Raw genomic sequence first — 20,873 nt, 5'->3', positions numbered from 1 at the left:
TACACCTCCTAATTCTCCAGAACTGTGCCCTGGCTGGACAATTGTGTACCTTGGGTTTGTGGGTGCAGGAACCCACCCTCGGAGCCACTTGGTAATGACTGACCGGAAACCCTACGAAATGATCCCTCTTCCTCCTCCTGTGCCACATCCTCCTCCATCATCGCCAGGAGCGTTTTTTCAAGGAGGCATAGAAGTGGGATAGTAACGTTGAGAACAGCGTTATCGGCACTGGCCATGTTGGTGGAGTACTCGAAACAGCGCAACAAGGAACACAGGTCTCGCATGGAGGTCCAGTCATTGGTGGTGAAGTGGTGCTGTTCTGCCGAGCGACTCACCTGTGCGTGCTGCAGCTGAAACTCCACTATCGCCTGCTTCTGCTCGCACAGTCTGGCCAGCATGTGCAAGGTGGAGTTCCACCTTGTGAGCACGTCGCATTTGAGGCGGTGAGCGGGAAGGCCGAAGTTACGCTGCAGCGCTAACAGGCGAGCAGCAGCAGGGTGAGGACGCCGAAAGCGCGCACAGACGGCGAGCACTTTATGCAGCAGCTCTGACATATCGGGGTAAGTTTTAAGGAATCTCTGCACCACCAAATGCAGCACATGCGCCAGGCAAGGGATGTGCGTCAAACCGGCTAGTCCCAGAGCTGCTACGAGATTTTGCCCATTATCGCACACCCCCAGGCCGGGCTTGAAGCTGACTGGCACAAACCACTCATCGGTCTGTTGTTCAAGGCTCGTCCACGGCTCCTGCACGGTGTGGGGTTTGTCCCTCAAACAGATAAGTTTTAAAACTGCCTGCTGTCGTTTACCCCTGGCTGTGCTGAAGTTGGTGGTGAAGGTGTTACGCTGACCGGATGAGGAGCTGGTAGAGGATGAGGAAGCAGAGTAGGAGGAGGAAGCAACAGGAGGCAAACTGAAGCGCCCTGCAATCCTCGGTGGTGGAAGGACATGCGCCAAACTGCTATCCGCCTCAGACCCAGCTGCCACTGCATTTACCCAGTGTGCTGTTATGGAGATATAACGGGACTGACCCTGCTTACTGGTCCACGTATCCAAAGTCAGGTGCACCTTGCCACAGATGGCGTTGCACAGTGCACACCTGATTTTGTCCCCTAGTTGGTTGTGAAGGGAGGGATGGCTCGCTTTGAAAAGTAGTGGCGGCTGGGCACGACGTACTGTGGGACAGTCACCGCCATAAGGCCTTTAAAACTATCCGTCTCTACCAGACGGAATGACAGCATTTCAAAGGCCAGTAATTTAGAAATGCTGGCATTCAGGGCTAGGGATCGCGGGTGGGTAGGGGGGTACTTCCTCTTCCTCTCCAGCATTTGGGATATGGAGAGCTAAACGCTTCCGTGGGACATTGTGGAGATGCTTGGTAACCTGGCAGATCCTCTGTTTGCGGGGTGCCAGGTGGCACTGTCACTCCAGAGGTGGATGAAGAGGCCGCGACTGCAGCAGAAGAGGAAGCAGGAGGAGCCAGAGACCTTTCTTGTTTTTTGAGGTGTCTACTCCACTGCAGCTCGTGCTTTGCACTTAAATGTCTGGTCATGCAGGTTCTGCTCAGGTTCAGAACATTTATGCCTCGCTTCAGGCTCTGATTGCACAGCGTGCAAACCACTCGTGTCTTGTCGTCAGCACATTGCCTGAAGAACTGCCATGCCAGGGAACTCCTTGGAGCTGGCTTTCGTGTGCTCGGTCCCTTGCTGCGGTGGGCAGTAGGAGGCGTACTGTCTCCGCTTTTGCACCCTGCTCCCTCTTCTGCTGTGCTGGTGGCTCTGTGCGACCCCCGCCTCTTCCTCCGAACTACATAGGTCACTCGCATGACCTTGATTCCATGTGGGGTCGAGGACCTCATCGTCCTCCACATCATCTTCCGCCCAGTCTTCACCCCTGACTTCCTTGTCGGTCTGCACACTTTCGAAAGCCCCATCAGTTGGCACCTGTGTTTCGTCATCATCCGAGACGTGCTGCGATGGTCCTCCCATGTACTCATCTTGAAAGATAAGTGGTTGGGCATCGGTGCACTCAATCTCTTCCACTTCTGGGGCAGGGCTAGGTGGATGTCCCTGGGAAACCCTGCTAACAGAATCATCAAAAAGCAGAAGAGACTGCTGCATGACTTGGGGCTCAGACTGCTTGGCTGATTTGCAAGGGGGTGAGGTGAAAGACTGATGGACATCGGCTGCAGGTGCCAACTGTGGTCTTTCAGCAGGAGAATGGGTGGGAGACAATGTGAAGGAACTGGATCCACTGTCAGCAACCCAATCTACTATCGCCTGTACTTGTTCAGGCCTCACCATTCGTAGAGCCGCATTAGGACCGACTAAATACCGCTGCAGGTTTTGTCGCCTACTCGCACCTGAGGAAGGGGTTTGAATAGTGCGTGTAGCTGGCACAGATCGACCACGTCCTCTCCCTGCAACAGGAGCTCCACCAGCAGCACCACGACCTGGGCCACGTCCCTTATTTGACGCTCTCCTCATATTTTTCAAATTAAGGATCTTGCCCTAAATGGGTGTTTAATTAATAGTATAGAATAGAACGACAGTATGTAAAGGGTGTATCTCACATGGTCTGAACCAGTGTAGGTCTAAATTAAATATTTCTTTGCCCAAAATGGCTGTATTTCAAATGGCTGTATTTCAAATCCCTGAATCAAACCCCTGTATGTAGAGGGGGTATCTCACACGGTCTGAACCAGTGTAGGCCTAAATTAAATATTTCTTTGCCCAAAATGCCTGTATTTCAAATGGCTGTATTTCAAATCCCTGAATCAAACCCCTGTATGTAGAGGGTGTATCTCACACGGTCTGAACCAGTGTAGGCCTGAATTCAATATTGGTGTACCAAATGGCGGTATTTAAAATCTCTGAATGTAACCCAAATGTATTAAGGGTGTATCTCACAATGACATCTGCATCAAAGGCTACCAACTAAATTTTTGGTGCCCAAACGAGTGTTTATTTAACAACTGAATTTGACAGCAGTATATAAGCCTGTAATTTCACAAGTACTGATGCTGCAAGGCCTGAAAATAGTGTTTTTTGTCAAAAAAGTGTGTTTTTCAAACCCCAGAAAATGATGGGTGTATTTCTACTTTAAATTGCACACTGACTAATCCAGATGTTGTAGTTTGCCCAAAAAAATGGTGATTTGCAATGTCCCAAAAGCTCAGATGCAGTGCTGGTGCACTGAGCTTGCATAAAATGGCCGCTGCCACCCACCTAACTAACTAATTATAAAATAATTTTTTATTTTTTTTGGTCAATGGCCTTAGGGCAGGGTGAAACGATTGTGCCCTGCACCCACACAACTATTTCTCTGTAGATCGCGGAGTTAGATTCTCTCCTATTCTCTCCCTGAAATCACAAGTCCAGCAGCATCCTCTCCCTACACTTGTAACAGCAGAGTGACGTGCAGCGATACGTGACTCAAGCTTATATAGAGCCTGGGTCACATGCTGCTTTGGCCAATCACAGCCATGCCATTAGTAGGCACGGCTGTGATGGCTTCTAAGGTCAGACAGTTAACCGCTTGTTGATTGGCTGCTGTGCAGCCTTTCAAAAAGCGCCAAGAAAGCACCGAACCCGAACTTTTACGGAAATGTTCGTGTTCGGGTCCGAGGTCCAAAAATCCTACGAACCCGAACTCAACCCTAGAGATGACTACCAAATTCCAGGAGAGGGGCTATCCCACTTACATACTATCAAAACGAGCTAAAATTGACTTACCCCAGACCACCAGTAGGAAATCGACACCACAGCCCAAATGTCTCCCCTTTATCGTGAAGTATCATCCCTGGATGAACAAGGTGAAATCAGTGCTAAATAAGCATTTGGGTATTATAATAAAATCATATCCCACAGTAGAAGAATTTCAACATTCCCCAATGATCTGCTACAAACGAGCGGGTAATATACACGATAAAATCATAAAGGCAGACATTGGGAGCAAGAAAACTACATCTACACAAATGCATCTGTCTACTGTTAGGAAAGGCACCTTTCCCTGCCTTAACTGTATACACTGTTCTAGCGTAATAAAGGGTTCATACATGTCTCATCCGCATACAGGTGAGCAGATACCAATACGCGGCCACTTCACGTGTGATAGCAAGTTTATTATTTATATCCTCAAGTGCCTCTGTGGTCTTGCTTACGTAGGGGAAACAACAATGCGCAAGAAAGATCGCTTCAGAAAACATAAATCCACCATACGAAAAGGCAATACACTTTTGCCGATTCCCCATCATTTTCATACACATAAACACAATATCGCACAACTACGATTTCAGATTATAGAAGAAGTACCGTTGCCCCAGCGAGGAGGAAATAGGATGGAAATGTTGATGAAAAGAGAAGCATATTGGATCCATCATCTGGAGACCTTGGAGCCCAAAGGACTTAATAGAGAATATGCTTACAATAGCTTTTTGTGAAATGTGCATAGATGTTTATCATGTCCTTTTTTTTAAGTATGTTCTTATAGTGCATTTGAAGTGCGGTGAACAAGAAAACTTGCCATTGATAACAGCTGATCTTCATTTGCATAACCCGCCTCGTGAGTTCGTCTGAAGCGTACATGGTTGCTAGGACAACGTGACGTCAGAACCACGTGATTCAGGGCGGGCTATTTAAACGAGTGTATCACTTTGTATGTTATTGCCATTTATTCACAGTTTGACAAAGGCATTATATCTGTCGAAACGCGTCACTGATGTTTGAATAGTGACCAATAAAATTTTTATTAGCAACTTGGGAGTGCCGGTCCTCTATTTTTCTTTCAGTGCTCCGTTAGTCAGACACAGCACACAGGAACAGAACAGCTGAATAATAAAGCTAGATTTCCTTCAGCACACATCCACTGTGGAGAGAAACAGAGCATGCATCTTGTTGCTAGAGATGCTGTTGCGTCACCAGACGGCGTGGCTTTGCAGCATGTCTCTCCCGGCGTAGTCGCACCGAAGCTGGAGATCCCGCCGCTGGAGCAAGTTTGTGACACTTATATAATAGAAACCACCTATAAATTACCCAATATAAATTACCCAATATAAATTACCCAAATTATATAATAGAAACCACCTATAAATTACCCAATTTTAGAAACAACACCCCTTACACTTTTCAAAATTGATTTAAAAAATGTTGTTTCTTTAAGGCCCCTTTCACACGGGCGAGTATTCCGTGCGGATGCGATGCGTGAGTTGAACGCATTGCACCCGCACTGAATACCGACCCATTCATTTCTATGGGGCTGTTCACATGAGCGGCAATTTTCACGCATCTCTTGTGCGTTGCGTGAAAATCGCAGCATGCTCTATATTCTGCGTTTTTCACGCAACGCAGGCCCCATAGAAGTGAATGGGGTTGCGTGAAAATTGCTAGGAGACAATCGGGATGGAGACCCGATCATTATTATTTTCCCTTATAACATGGTTATAAGGGAAAATAATAGCATTCTGGATACAGAATGCATAGCAAAATAGCGCTGGAGAAGTTAAAAAAAATGGATCATGTGATGACCGGAGTGACGTCACCACAGGTCCTGTTCCTGCAATGAATGCTCACCACAGGTCCTGTTCAGCAAAGGAGACAGAAGGAGATGCCGGGCTGCGCGATCAAGTAGACTAAGGTGAGTTAAATTTTTTTTTTATTTTTTTAACCCCTCCAGCGCTATTTTACTATGCATTCTGTATTCAGAATGCTATTATTTTCCCTTATAACCATGTTATAAAGGAAAATAATACAATCTACACAACCCCGATCCCAAGCCCGAACTTCTGTGAAGAAGTTTGGGTTTGGGTACCAAACATGCGCGATTTTTCTCACGCGAGTGCAAAACGCATTACAATGTTTTGCACTCGCGCGGAAAAATCGCTCGTGTTCCCGCAACGTACCCGCACATTTTCCCGCAACGCCCGTCTGAAAGAGGCCTAAGTGTTCCACAGGAATTAATGTAAAATGAGGATGACATATAAAACTTTTATCTTTTTTTGCAGATTTTGCATTTTAATAAATTTTTTCCTGTAACACAGCAAGGCATTACAACAAAACAAACCTAATGTCTATTACCCTGATACGGCAGTTTAAATAAACACCCCATATGTATGGGCATACAGCAGCGCTCAGCAGGCAAGAAGTGCCATATGGTTTTTGGAGGGCAGATTTTGCTGGATTGCTCTTCTGGCACAATTTTGGATTTGAAGAGACCCTTACAAGGTTGTAGCAATAGGGGAAGCAGGGAAAGTGACTGCTTTAGGGCTCGAAGTCAGAATGGGTCCACCCAGGAGGAGGACTAAAAGATTTTATTGTCAGTGCCCCCTCAACAGGATTTTACAATGACATTATATACAGTGACATGACATACAGTATACAGGGAGTGCAGAATTATTAGGCAAGTTGTATTTTTGAGGATTAATTTTATTATTGAACAACAACCATGTTCTCAATGAACCCAAAAAACTCATTAATATCAAAGCTGAATATTTTTGGAAGTAGTTTTTAGTTTGTTTTTAGTTTTAGCTATTTTAGGGGGATATCTGTGTGTGCAGGTGACTATTACTGTGCATAATTATTAGGCAACTTAACAAAAAACAAATATATACCCATTTCAATTATTTATTTTTACCAGTGAAACCAATATAACATCTCAACATTCACAAATATACATTTCTGACATTGAAAAACAAAACAAAAACAAATCAGTGACCAATATAGCCACCTTTCTTTGCAAGGACACTCAAAAGCCTGCCATCCATGGATTCTGTCAGTGTTTTGATCTGTTCACCATCAACATTGCGTGCAGCAGCAACCACAGCCTCCCAGACACTGTTCAGAGAGGTGTACTGTTTTCCCTCCTTGTAAATCTCACATTTGATGATGGACCACAGGTTCTCAATGGGGTTCAGATCAGGTGAACAAGGAGGCCATGTCATTAGATTTTCTTCTTTTATACCCTTTCTTGCCAGCCACGCTGTGGAGTACTTGGACGTGTGTGATGGAGCATTGTCCTGCATGAAAATCATGTTTTTCTTGAAGGATGCAGACTTCTTCCTGTACCACTGCTTGAAGAAGGTGTCTTCCAGAAACTGGCAGTAGGACTGGGAGTTGAGCTTGACTCCATCCTCAACCCGAAAAGGCCCCACAAGCTCATCTTTGATGATACCAGCCCAAACCAGTACTCCACCTCCACCTTGCTGGCGTCTGAGTCGGACTGGAGCTCTCTGCCCTTTACCAATCCAGCCACGGGCCCATCCATCTGGCCCATCAAGACTCACTCTCATTTCATCAGTCCATAAAACCTTAGAAAAATCAGTCTTGAGATATTTCTTGGCCCAGTCTTGACGTTTCAGCTTGTGTGTCTTGTTCAGTGGTGGTCGTCTTTCAGCCTTTCTTACCTTGGCCATGTCTCTGAGTATTGCACACCTTGTGCTTTTGGGCACTCCAGTGATGTTGCAGCTCTGAAATATGGCCAAACTGGTGGCAAGTGGCATCTTGGCAGCTGCACGCTTGACTTTTCTCAGTTCATGGGCAGTTATTTTGCGCCTTGGTTTTTCCACACGCTTCTTGCGACCCTGTTGACTATTTTGAATGAAACGCTTGATTGTTCGATGATCACGCTTCAGAAGCTTTGCAATTTTAAGAGTGCTGCATCCCTCTGCAAGATATCTCACTATTTTTGACTTTTCTGAGCCTGTCAAGTCCTTCGTTTGACCCATTTTGCCAAAGGAAAGGAAGTTGCCTAATAACTATACACACCTAATATAGGGTGTTGATGTCATTAGACCACACCCCTTCTCATTACAGAGATGCACATCACCTAATATGCTTAATTGGTAGTAGGCTTTCGAGCCTATACAGCTTGGAGTAAGACAACATGCATAAAGAGGATGATGTGGTCAAAATACTAATTTGCCTAATAATTCTGCACGCAGTGTATACGTGTAGGAAACAGACAGAGAGGCTCCCGGGCCTCATCTGAGAGAGATCTTGACAAGCCACAAGAGTGGGCGTTGCAAAAAATTTGCTTGGGTGGGAGGAGCCTTGTTAAAAAATTTGCTGGGGGCCCCAGTCATTTCTAGTTAGGCCACTGGACCCTGAGGTACCCCTATACTGGAAACCACCAAATAGTGACCACAGGCATTTCATAGAATTTATAACACTTGGCTGTGAAAATGAAAAATTACATTTTTTATTTACAAGAAAATGGTGCATTAGGCCCATACTTCCTTTTTCCTAAGGGATAACAGGAGAATATCACCCCACAATTCCACAATTTGCTACCCATTTTCTCCTGAATACAGTAATACCCTATTTGTGGTCGTAAACTGCTATTTGGGTATAAACCACGGCTCAGAAGAGAAGCAGTTGCATCTGAATATTCTAACATAGAATTTGCTGTAATGGTTTTTAACTTTATTTTTATTGACTGAGCAGTGTGAAGCCGTAGTTTTTATTGGTACCATTTTTGGGTACATTTGGCTTTCTGATCGCTTTTTATACTTTTTGAATGGTGAGGTGGGCAAAAAGTGAAATTCTGTCAGTGTTTTTTATTTTTGATGAGGTATACAATGTGGTATATATGATATGATAACTTTATTTTGCAGGTTGATATGATTATGGCGATACCAAATGTCACGGATCAGCGGCTGTGAACCCACTGTGCCACTGACTAGCTATACTCTGGAGGGGCGTGTCTAAGCAACAACCTGGTTTTAACTAGAGCCTCAGATGGTGAGGATAGACTTGAGCCGTTAGGGTAGTTGCCAGGGGCTACTCCAGAGCAATCCCGAGTCAGTGGCAGCTGGTCCAGGTGGACCAGGATATACCTGAGTAGGTACCAGAAGTACACGCGTAGTCAGGCAGGTAGGGTCGTTACTAGGAGCAACAGTGCATTACCGAAGGATGAGGAGGAACGTAGTCAGACAGGAAAAAGGTCAGGGCAAGCGGCACAAGAACAGGTCAGACAATCCAGGTCGTCAACAGGAGAAACAAGCAAGCAGGCAGAGATCAGACAATAAGCAGAGTCCTAGAATGAAGTATAGATCAGGAGCACAAGAGAGTATCAGGAACTAGCAAACTCAAGGACCTTGAAACTATGGCATCTGGGAAGAGGGTTGGTCAGCAAGGTCACCTGACCTAACCCCCACAGCCCAGGGAGTGATGCGCTCCGCCCTTAGAGCAGTGTAACCCGAAACCAGCCGAACTAACGCCCAGGGCTGAGTGGAAGCTGTGGAGCAGAATCCTCAAAAGCAATACACCTACAGAAACAGAGCCCAGGATCGCAGCAGTGAAATGGGAAGCACCGACCACAGGTCACCGCTGAGCCCAGGACCGCGGCGATAAGCGGGGGAACAGCAGCGTACAGCAGCCGCTGTTACACCAAATTTGCATAGTTTTTTCATGTTTTACTACTTTTGCATAATAAAATTAATTTTTATTAAAAATCTGTTATACTTTGCATCTGCAATGGGCCCACTAAGGCCACGCCTGGGTTATCCCTTGCCCCTTAGGAGGTTTCTATGAAATATGTCCATCTTATAGAGCAAGTAAAAGTGACGCCAGCTGCGGTTAAGCAGCGGAAGCTCAAGGCTCCATTTGTAGATGGTAATGTTGGTACCCAGAGGTAGGATTGCCAGAGTGCTGCAGGGTGGCCTACAATCTCTGTAGATGTTATTTACACGTGTCACTGTGTTCCTCCCTGGATAGCCGTGGATCCTGGGGTGAGGTGTTCCGAAGCAGTGCGAAAGGGGTAGGTGAACTTGGATGGTGGATGAGTAGAATAAATGGAGTCCAGACTTTGTAGTAACGTTGAACAGTTGCTTTTACTTGGCATAAATTGGTAATCCAAACAGCTTCCAAATGATATCTTGGTCATCAGCAGGTATTGGCTTAACTTTGACAGTCAAATACTTTTCTGCAACAATCTCAGCTCTGCTATGTGGTAGCTCTCTCAGCTCTGCTATGCTTGGCTGGATAAATAGGAAACTCTTCCAATTCTGCTGGAACTTAAGTTAGCTGTAGTCTATAGTCTGTCTCTTACTTATAGTCCTAGGAACTTCTTGTCCTGGCTTTAGAGTACCTCCAGCTTCAGCGCAGCTTGGAAGGAGGCAAAGCAAGCCCAGAAGGGTTCAAGCAACCATGTGGACTTCAGAGGCAGGGCCTCTTGGCCTAGCTAGCCAGCACACAACCTCTCCCTAAGGAGGGTGAACTAGAACTGCTCTCTAACTAACTAAATTCCCATCTCTAGCTACAGAGGGCTGGAAGGAAACAGAAGATTCCTCTCCAGGGAAGCTAATACTGCCAATGTTGCTGCCGCCATCTGCTGGTGGACCAGGTTATTACATTTGAACATAACAGTTTCAGGAATAAATATGCACGCTATTAGGCGATGACATAAAATACATTAGATGTTATATATTAGCACATAGGAAATTGTATCAAGGTGTCAAAAGAAGTGGTAATGGCTCTCCGGGTCATTACACATCTCTATGTACTAACATCCATAGCATTTTTATTTTTCTGCCAACATAGATCCAGAGGCCTTGCCTTTTGCAGGACAGATTATACTTTTTATCAGTATAATCTTGGAGTAGATAAGACTTTTTGATGACTGTGAGGTGACAGAAAAAAAGCAGTTTTTGCATAATTTTTATCTTTTTACAGCATTCACCTGATGTGGTAGATCATGTGATATTTTTATAGAGCTAGTCGTGGACGCAGCAATACCAAATATGTCTTTTTTTTTTTTTTTTTTGTTTTACACAATAATAGCATTTTTTTAAAAATCATATTTTTGTGTTGCCATTTTCATAGAGCTATATTTTTATATATTTTTTTGCCAATGGATGAGGTGACGTTTTCATTGGTACCATTTTGGGGCACATACAACTTTTTGATTGCTTGATATTATTGCAACGCACGGCAACGGCCATGGGATCCCTTTAAGATGAAATAAGTGTTTGTCGTGATGCCAGTTGCAATGAAGCAACAAGGGCTCCGGGCCCCTTTTAGTGATGTAGAAGATGGTACCCGGGTGTAGGAATGCCAGAGTGGTGTAGGGGAGCCTACAATGTCCCTTTAAGTGTACTTGTGCACGTGTCATGGTGCTCCTACCAGGCGTTGTCATCCGCAGCAGAGCAAAAGGGTAGTTGGTAAAGGGGATGAAGAAATAAATTAAGTCCAGACCTTTTATATAGTTGAACAGCAACTTTACTTGAATAAACGTCCTTCCAAACAGTTTACAGGCTTTCTCTTGGTTTCCAGCAGGCGTTGGCATTAAAGGTGGAAGGCAAACTCCTTTCTGCTACATTTGTTACTCTCTGGCTCTGCTGTGCTAACAGGTTTAAATAGGAATCTTTCTTTTTCCTTTCTGCTGTACTTAACTTTCTGTGGTCTGGTCTGTCTTTAGTTTTATCCAGGGAACTTTCTCCTTGGCTTCAGAGGCTTAAGGCTTCTGCCTCTTTGTCCAGCAGAGCTAAAGGTGCTCGAACACAGCCTTCCCCTAGCAGCGGGTACTCTAGACTCACTTCTAACTAGCTAAACCCCTCCCTAGAGGGGGAAAATAGAATGGAAAGAAGGTTCTATTCCATGTAAGATAGCTCTGCCATATATGCCGCCATCTGCTGGTGAACCAGGCATATAACACTTGAACAGTTACATAACATTATTATGAAGTCACATTTTGCAGGACCTGGAAATGAATACATAGTATGACATTATGTTAACCATAGGAGACAGTAGAGGGGTGCAGAAGGTGGTAATGCACCTCTGGAGTGTTAAATTATGTTTTTGGAAGGTGACTAAAAATATAGCTATTTAGGCATAATTTTTATTTATTTTTTTACAGTGTTCACCTGATGGGTAGATCATGTAATATGTTTATAAAGCTGGTCATTATGGATGCATCAGTACTAAATATATCAGTTTTTTTTATTCTTTTCTATTTTTACCAATTTTTTAATGACTAAGGCCAAGTTCACACTTCAGTTATTTGGTCAGTCATTTCCATCAGTTTTGTGAGCCAAAACCAGGAGTAGAGGTGACACAGCCATAATGTATAATGGAAAGATCTGCTCCTGTTCTGTGTTTTTGACCTGTATCTGGTTTTGGCTCACAATAACTGATGGAAATAACTGAACAAATAACTGAAATGTGAACTTGGCCTTAATTGGTAAAAAGGGTGTTTTTATTTACATCTATAACTTTTTATTTTTTATTTTTAGAAAACACTTTTTATGTATTTATTTTATTTTATACTTTGTGTCCCCCATAAGGTCATATGAGTCCACTAGGGGACATTTAACATCACACTTTTTTTGTATTGCTAATTTCTTTTGTAACTGGGCTGACAGAGAGGCTGTACTGCAGTATACTAGGCTGTGCAGCCTCATTGCAGAGCTGATAGAGGTCTAAAGAAGATCCAGCAGCTCCTACAGTCATGTGACTGCAGGGGCCGATACAGGAAGCACAAAAATATACACCGTAATTTTCGCCCTATAAGACGCACCGGCCCATAAGACGCACCTAGGTTTTTGAGGCGAAAAAAAAAGAAAAAATATATTTTTAACCAAAAGGTGTGCTTTTGGTGGGTTTTGAACTAATGGTGGTCTGTGCATGACACTATTATGGGGGATCTGTGGATGGCACTTTTATGGGGGAATCTGTGGATGGCACTGTTATGGGGGGATCTGAGGGGGGGATCTGAGGGGGGCACTGTTATGGGGGGATCTGTGGATGGCACTGTTATGGGGGTGATCTGTGGATGGCACTGTTATGGGGGTGATCTGTGGATGGCACTGTTATGGAGGGGTGATCTGTGAATGGCACTGTTTAAGGGGCGGTGATCTGTGGATGACACTGTTATGGGGGCGTGATCTGTGGATGGCACTGTTATGGAGGGGGATCTGTGGATGGCACTGTTATGGGGGGTGGATCTGTGGATGGCACTGCTATATATGTGTCACCCACAGATCCCCCACCCCATAACAGTGCCATTCACATATCCCCCACCCCATAATAGTGGCATCCACAGATCACCCCCCCCCCCCATAACAGTGCCATACACAGATCACCCCCCCATAACAGTGCCATCCACATATCCCCCACCCCATAATAGTGCCATCCACAGATGCCCTAATAAACTGGAGCTAAACCTGTGGGAGGGGCCGGTGTCATGCAAATGAAGTAGGTGAATGAAGTAGACGGCGCAGGCACATGACGTAAGTGTGGTTATGGCCGGCCACCCGCCCTGCTCTGCCTGCTATAGGACATTTAGTAAGTAGTACAGATGGGGCTGGGGATCGGAACTTCAATGAAAGCTATTATTATAAAATGTTTAGGCAATAAAGCAGTGAGTGAGCGGTGAGGCCGGAGTACAGTGACAGCACCGCCCCGCCGCATTTGCATAACACCGGCCCCTCCTCCCTCCCCCGTCCAGCTGATACATCGCAGTCTGCGATGCTGCAGCATCGCAGACTGCGATGTACAATGGCAGCATTCGCCCCATATCTCAAACACTGCTGCCTAAACGGCTACTAACCACTCTTGTCCCAGACTAATAAAACATAACTTTTACTTATTCGTCTTTAAAACTGGTGAATTTTTTTTTTTTGTGAGCTACCTAAAGGGTTAAGAGCACTGTGCCCCATGAGAGATGTTGTAAATAAGGGGTCGGTAAAGTGTATTGGCGGGAGTGCACTAACACCGCTCAACCACACACCACCATCCCAGCTGTGGGGGGCCAAGTAGCTATCAGGCACAGCATAGAACTATGTTTACACAGCTGGGATGGTGGTGTGTGGTTGAGCGGTGTTAGTGCACTCCCGCCAACCTATACACCTTACCGACCCCTTATTTACAACATCTCTTATGGGGCACAGTGCTTTTAACCCTTTAGGTAGCTCACAAAAAAATATTTTTTCACCAGTTTTAAAGACGAATAAGTAAAAGTTATGTTTTATTAGTCTGGGACAAGAGTGGTTAGTAGCCGTTTAGGCAGTAGTGTTTGAGTAATAATAAACCCTTCCCAGATAGGGTCCTGTATAGAAAATTCGCCCCATAAGGCGTAGGGGCATTCCCCCCCCCCACACACTTTTGGGGGGGGGGGGGAAGTGCGTCTTATAGGGCGAAAAATACGGTATCTTAATCTGCTCAGCTCCTGCTGTGCTATAATATGCTATCTGCAGAGTTGCATGGCATTTCGTGCTGACAGGTTGTCTTTAAACAATTTTAAGGCTTGTCTAACATTTTTAATTATCTAGGAAACCCCAATGTGCTGTAAATAGAGTTATGTCACACTAATATACACACTGACGAGCAAAGAATGTTTTGAAATTCTAACTTTCAGACTCCATCTCTCAGCCGTCCGCTACAGCTTCAAACATGAGACTACCATCATGTTATAGACAATCATCTTGGCTATCTCATACATAAATTGGACTTGCAACTATTTGGCATATAATTAGTTATGCAGATTCTTGTCATGTAACTGCATTGTTACTGTTTTGCTCCAAATTCTAAAGTTTAATTTTTATTATTTTGTTAGTATTTTGTAAATCCACCTTTGCCTTTCAGCACTGCCTGAATCCTTCTGGGTTCAGATTCAAGCATGTCTCGACCAAAAATCACTGAGTACACTATGCAACGAAAATTGGAGTCGTGCTTTTTTAGAATGAGGCACAGAAGGCATGAACTTTAAAACGTAACTTTTACTATAAATAGGTAAAAACTAAATTTAGAAAAATCACGAAATAGGCTCTAACAAACAATGGGCCCCTGTTTCTTCTAGACCAGGGGTGGCCAATAGTGATGGACGAACATCAGATGGGACGGTTCGCGAACGCGATCGCTCGAACTAATTTGTTCGCGAACTGCAGGTTCACGGCGGGTCTCATTCATTTTAATGGCATGCAAACATGAGAAACCTCCAGGTCATATTTGCAGCCACAAAATAGTTAGTAAATGCGCACACATAGTCCCACAACAAGGACACTTTCATACCAGAAGTATTAAGCGATTTTTTACGATCTGCAAGCATTTTTTTTTTATCAGCAAAATTTCGGCAAAGTATTAATCGCAAGATCACATGCGTTCTGAAGGCGTGGCGTACAGGAACTGGTTTACACCGACTAGAAAATAGATGGATGCGATGGTTGGAGCGAAGTTCAACGAGGAAGAGAAAGAACTCCTGGTCACCGCGCTGGCGTCCTCCTTTCTACGCATTAATTGCTCGGGATGGTCGTTTGCTGCGGTCCATGCGGTGGGACTGCTCCCCCAATGAGAAACATGCTACAGTGTTTGGGGTTTGAACAGCTCCCCCATATCTGCCACGATATTTCTGTGGTTCACATGCGGTGGGACTGCTCGCCCAATGAGAAACACGCTACAGTGTTTAAGGTTTGAGCAGTTCTCCCATATTGGCCACTGCAATTTTGTGATTTTGTTTTATATGTATTGAATGTGCCTTCATCTGGCAATTGAACATTCCTTTGCACCTGGATACCTCCATCACACGGTCTGATATGGGTGTGGCTTACAGTCTTGCTTTGTTCACATTGCACTGGCTGTCCTGCTCGGCGGTTGTGTGGAAGCTTGGCTGTGAGCTGGATTTCATCACCTTCAGACCTTGTTCACACCACAGTTAGCGTAGTGGTAGGACCCCGTGCCATGCTGAGTGACCGTGACGTGGTGCATGATGGGCTCCGATATTTTCCTGACAGGAATATATTGGCAAAAGTCTCAGCTTTTAATATCTGCTTGTATGACCAGCTAGTATAGTCAGTGGCATATCCTTTTGGTGCATTTTCCTCAGTGATTTAAGTAATCTTACATTAAAGTAGTGTATTTGATTACATTTCACCTGCATGTCTGAACAATCGCTTTATATGCATAAAGAGTGTTATAAAAAAATCGCCAGACCTTCTGTGATTCTAATTTTTCTTAAGTACACCAAACTTCACATTTTATAAGGTCTCACTAGATATTATTGATTTTTGCACTAAGTATTCCTGTGACATTACACCCACTATGTTAGGTTACCCTGCAGAGTGGCCGAGCGCACAGCGTCATTGGTTGCTAATGCTAACTCGCTATGACGCCGTGCGCTTCTTGCCGCCACCACTGTACAGTAATACACTTGAATAGATCATACAAGTGTATCACAGTACAGCGGTGGTGGCCTGGAAGCGCACGTCGCCATAGCAACTGTCACGGGGTTCCGAAGGTGCACTCGGTCCCCCATTGCCCGCAGAACTGTTGCTTAGCTTTTGGAATGAGGTTCTGTGTTTGACCTCATTCCCAGGGCGGCTTTACTAGCTGGGTGGCTCCCTGCTCCTAGTCTGCCTTGAGCGCCGAGCTGATCACTCGGTGCTCGACTGGTTGGTCTGTCGGTCATGTGACGTCACATGACCCTCACTCCCCACTATAAATACAGGCAACCTGCTGGCTACAGGTTGCCTGTTAATTTCTAGGTTCCTGGCTATTTGTTGGACTACTGAATATTTACCTGATCCTGTTCCCTGACGATCCTCTGCCTGCTCCTCCTGTACTGCGCATACATCCTGGTATTTGACCCCGGCTTCTCCTGACCATTCTTTGCTTAATCCGTTGTACTGCGTAGCTCTCTTGGTTCTGACCCGGTCCGTTCATGTTCCGTATTTTGTCTTGTCTGTCTTCCCTGCACATATCCTAAGTTAGGGACTGCCGTCCAGTTGTCCCCTGTCATCAGGACTCGTGAGGCAAGTAGGCAGGACCAGGGGTGAGGGTGGAGCGCAGTGGTCACTACCCTTCCCCCTGTGTGTGTGTGGACGTGACCGTTACAGATTAACAGGCCGAATAACCACTGTATCATGAATCCTCTTACTACCCTGACTGACCATGTCTCTAATTTGACACAGAGGGTGCAGGAGCTAGGAGAGAAACTCCGTTCTTGTGAGTTAGGGCAAGGTTCTTCCACTCCTCTGTCCTCCAGTCCATATTTTGAACCCCAGATCAAGCTCCCAGAACCCTTTTCTGGAGACCGGAAGAGGTTTCTCTCCTTTAAGGAGAATTGCAAACTCTACTTCCGTTTGCGCCCCGTGTCCTCCGGTCCCGAGAGCCAACGCGTGGGGATTATCATTTCTCTACTACAGGGTGATCCCCAGGACTGGGCATTTTCGTTACCTCCTGGGGCCAGTTGTCTAACTTCTGTGGAGGGGTTTTTTCAGGCCCTGGGTACCCTCTATGACGAACCAGACAGGGCCCTGGTAGCCGAGACAGCTCTTAGGGCACTGGTTCAGGGCCATCTCCCTGCGGAGGAGTATTGCACCCAATTCAGACGGTGGTGTGTCCCCTCAGGATGGAATGAACCAGCCCTGAAGAGTCAGTTTAGGTCTGGTCTATCTGATAATTTAAAAGATCTATTGGTCAATTACCAAATTCCTGAGACCTTAGAGGAGATGATGACCCTAGTTGTCCGACTTGACAGACGAGTTAGAGAGAGACGACAAGAACGACAGTTCTGTTCTCAGATGGTGGTCCAGCCAGAGGCCTTTTCCAGGGACAACACTGAGGTCTCCACCGAGGAACCCATGCAGGTTGGCATGACCCGGGGTAATCTTCGTCGCAGACGCGGAGAGTGCTTCTACTGTGGAGATCCTGGCCATTGGATCAACAAGTGTCCTAAGAGGGTTCTCTCTGACAAGTCTTCTAAGGCAAGACAACCTAAAGACCAGGTACACCCTGATTTTTCTAAAGGTAAGCTTTTGGGACCAATAACAATTTCTCTGGGGGTTAATAAGTGGCCGGGTAAGGCCTTTATTGACTCTGGTTCAGCGGCCAGCTTTATTGACTTTGAGTTTGCTTGTAAATTGGGTATTCCAATGTTTGCTTTACCTACACCTATCCATGTCATGGCTATTGATGCTACTCCCGTGATTGGTGGTACGGTGAGGTCATGTACCTCTGAAATTTCTCTGTCCGTGGGTGTGTGCCACTCTGAGAGATGTTCTCTTCTAGTCCTGGAGAACCTACCGGTTGAGGTGGTACTAGGGTTGCCTTGGCTCAGTTTACATAACCCCACAATTGATTGGTCCAAAGGAGAGTTGGTGAAATGGGGACCTAAGTGTGACTCATGCTTGTCCGTGGTCCAGGCTGGGGTTTCAGTAAGGTCTAATACATTACCCTCTGTTATTAAGGAATATTCTGATGTGTTCTCGTCCCTTACTCCAGAGGTTCTACCCCCCCATAGACCTTATGATTGCGCCATAGAGCTAATTGAGGGTGCCGAATTTCCTAAAGGTCGAATTTATAATCTTTCAGGGCCCGAACGCAAGGCTATGGAAGATTATTTTAAGGAGAGCCTTGCTAAAGGGCATATTAGACCTTCAGTCTCTCCTACGGGAGCAGGGTTTTTCTTTGTTAAAAAGAAGGATGGTGGTCTTAGGCCTTGTATTGATTACCGGAGATTAAATAAAATCACTGTCCAAAATAGATACTCTCTCCCATTGATTCCGGATTTATTTAACCAGGTTTTGGGGGCAACCTGGTTTTCCAAGATTGACCTGAAAGGGGCCTACAATCTAATCCAAATCAAGGAGGGAGACGAATGGAAGACAGCGTTCAATACTCCGATAGGACACTTCGAATATCAGGTGATGCCTTTTGGACTCAGCAATGCCCCAGCTGTGTTCCAAAACTTAATGAACGATATTCTTAGGGAGTTCTTAGGTAAATTTATTATTGTCTATCTTGACGACATTTTGATATTCTCTCCTGATTTCGAATCTCATGTGTCCCATGTCAAACAAGTATTAGAGGTGTTGAGGGAGAACCAGCTATCCGCTAAGAAAGAGAAATGTGTCTTTGGTGTACAGGAGATACAGTTTCTAGGGCATGTTTTGACTCCTCACGCCTTTAAGATGGATCCTGGTAAGGTTTTAGCAATTAAGGAATGGGTAAGGCCTTCATCCTTAAAGGCTTTACAACGGTTTTTGGGTTTCGCTAATTACTACCGTAAATTTATCATGAATTTTTCTGTAATTGCTAAGCCATTGACCGACCTTACTAAGAAAGGGGCGGATTTGGAGAATTGGTCTACCAAGGCCATTTCTTCATTTGAAACATTAAAAAAGGCATTTAGCAGCGCTCCCATTCTGATCCAGCCTGATCAGGAGAGACCCTTTATTGTGGAGGTGGATGCGTCCGAGGACGGCGCAGGAGCAGTCCTTTCACAAGGTCCTGCTAGCCTCACTAACCTGAGACCGTGTGCCTTCTTCTCTAGGAAATTCTCTGCCACGGAGAGAAACTACGACATAGGGAATAGGGAGCTGTTGGCCATTAAATGGGCATTTGAGAAGTGGAGACATTTTTTGGAGGGGGCATCGAGTAACTGTTGTCACTGACCATAAAAACCTAATGTTTCTCGAGTCCGCTAAGAGGTTAAATCCTCGACAAGCCCGATGGGCTCTGTTTTTTACCCGTTTTGATTTCTCCATTACGTTCAGGCCGGGAAGTAAAAATGTGAAGGCAGACGCATTATCGCGGAGCTTCCATGCTTTTCAACCCACTGAGACGCCGCCTGAATCCATCCTACCAGCAAACATCTTCTTAGCGGCTCTAACCCAGGATATCTCGGCTCGCATTAAGGCTGAACAACATCTGGCACCGGCATCCACCCCAACAGATAAGTTGTTTGTTCCCGTACAATTTCGTCTCCAGCTGTTGGGTGAGTGTCACGATTCTGCCTTTTGTGGACATCCGGGTATTGAGGGCACTAAGGATCTGGTTTCTAGATCTTATTGGTGGCCCACTCTGACCAGGGATGTCAAGTCCTACGTGTCAGCCTGTGAGGTTTGTGCCAGGTCTAAGACACCTAGGACTCGCCCTGCTGGTAACCTACGACCCCTACCCATTCCCAGTAGACCCTGGTCCCATATCTCGATGGACTTTATAACTGACCTACCGCTGGCGGAGGGTAAGACTGTGGTTTGGGTAGTGGTCGATAGGTTTAGCAAGATGGTTTATTTCATTCCCCTGTCTAAACTTCCGAATGCTAAAACCCTGGCGTCTATTTTTGTGAGAGAGATTGTTCGTTTACATGGCATCCCGGAAAATATTGTTTCGGACAGGGGTGTGCAGTTTGTGTCCAAATTCTGGAGGGCCTTCTGTCAAAGATGTAAAATTTTGTTGTCTTTTTCTTCCGCCTACCATCCTGAGAGTAATGGGCAGACTGAACGCCTTAATCAGTCTGTGGAACAATTCCTGAGGTTGTATGTTGCTGATGACCAGCAATTATGGGTCAAATTCCTTCCGTTGGCTGAATTTGCTCTGAATAACCGTGTCAATTCTTCTGCTGGGGTCTCCCCTTTCTTTTGTAACCATGGTTTTCATCCCCGTTTTCATTCTGGGTCGTCCGTCTCCTCCTCTAACCCTGAAGCTGATAAACTCTCCTCCGAACTGTGCACAGTTTGGGCCCGGGTTCAATCGAACCTAGAAAAGGCTCAATGTTCTCAAAAACTGAAGGCCGATAGGAGACGTTCAAGGGGGGTAAACTTTCAGGTTGGGGATAAAGTATGGTTGTCCTCCAAGAATCTATCTCTCAAGGTAACTTCTAAAAAATTTGCTCCTCGTTTTATTGGACCATATAAGATCACGGAAGTGATTAACCCGGTATCTTTTAGGTTGGAGCTGCCTGAGTCATTCCACATTCATAATGTGTTCCATAAATCTCTGCTTAAAAAATATTTTGAACCGGTAGTACCATCAAAAGCCTCGCCTCCGCCAGTTCTTGTTAATGATGCTGTCGAGTATGTGGTGTCTAAAATAGTGGATGTCAGGAAGGTGCGTAATTCCTTGCAGTACCTGATTCACTGGAAGGGGTATGGACCTGAAGAGA

The sequence above is a fragment of the Bufo bufo genome, chromosome 5, assembly GCF_905171765.1.
Source record: "Bufo bufo chromosome 5, aBufBuf1.1, whole genome shotgun sequence".
In the NCBI taxonomy this organism is placed as follows: Eukaryota; Metazoa; Chordata; class Amphibia; order Anura; family Bufonidae; genus Bufo; species Bufo bufo.
Note: the sequence above shows the minus strand (reverse complement) of the source record.